This window comes from Sciurus carolinensis, chromosome 1 (assembly GCF_902686445.1).
Source record: "Sciurus carolinensis chromosome 1, mSciCar1.2, whole genome shotgun sequence".
NCBI classification, from domain to species: Eukaryota; Metazoa; Chordata; class Mammalia; order Rodentia; family Sciuridae; genus Sciurus; species Sciurus carolinensis.
The window spans coordinates 165,525,264-165,526,327 of NC_062213.1; the positions used below are offsets into that span (position 1 = coordinate 165,525,264).

A 1,064-nucleotide genomic window follows, 5' to 3' on the forward strand; every position below is an offset into this window, starting at 1 on the left:
TCTCGCTCTAACAGCTTGGAAGACTGAGGCAGGAAGATCGTAAGTTCAAGGACAGCCTCAACAATTTAGCAAGACCAGATTTCAAAGTAATTTTTTTCTTTCAAAGTAATTTTCAAAAATAAACTTTCGAAATTGACTGCGAGGCCTCAACGATTGGGGTTTTGTTTGGAAATGCAGGGAAAAGTCTCCGAGCCATATAGATGCTAGGAATGGACACCCAGAAGGATGTTCAACCCCCAAAGCAGCAGCCAATGATATATATCTGTGGAGAATGTCACACAGAGAATGAAATAAAATCTAGGGATCTAATCAGATGCAGAGAATGTGGATACAGAATAATGTACAAGAAAAAAAACCAAAAGATTAGTGGTTTTTGATGCTCGATGAAACATGGGAATTCAGAGGAGTGTCTTCCTTTGTACTTGGATTCGACCCTTTAATGTTTCTCATTGTCGTACAGCTTTTCATTTAGCACACTTATGAATACAACTATATATATATGATTTCACTTTATTTCATTTCATTTTCCAAACCAAATTGTGTTTAGATATCAATAATTTGTATAAAGATTTTTGTTTAATTAAATCACTTTGTATTATTTTATTATGTGATCTGACACAAAACGAAAGTTAAAATTGCTTCCCAAGATCACACTTTAATCAGAGGCTTGTTAGAAATGCCGGTTTCTAGAGTTCTATAAAATTCTAATTAAATGAGTTCCTGGGAAACCACAATTCTCTGTTGTGAACTATTGGTAAACTCCCTAGCATTATTTGGTACAGATTAAACTAGTCTACTTGCTCTCAGTATAAAGACACAAAGAATTAAAAAATAATAGGTAAAATCAGAAATGAATATATAAAAGAATGATTGAGAACGTGTGAAAACAAGTTGCTTCTTCACATATGCATGCCTGCTCTTCTGAAATGCGTTCTATGTAGACAATTTATCAAGGTGGAGTAGTTACTTTGAGTAGAAGACTGAAAGATTAGGAGCATTACTGGATCAGGGGAAACAGCCTGTGTAAAAGCTCTGGGGCAGAATGTGAACTTGTCTTGTTTCCA

At 34.9% G+C, this 1,064-nt stretch overlaps 1 pseudogene; it reads left to right on the forward strand.

Moving 5' to 3' along the window:
• The first annotated feature begins 209 nt into the window (after positions 1–209).
• LOC124985269 (DNA-directed RNA polymerases I, II, and III subunit RPABC4-like) lies at positions 210–387 on the forward strand (annotated as a pseudogene).
• The last annotated feature ends 677 nt before the right edge of the window (positions 388–1,064 follow it).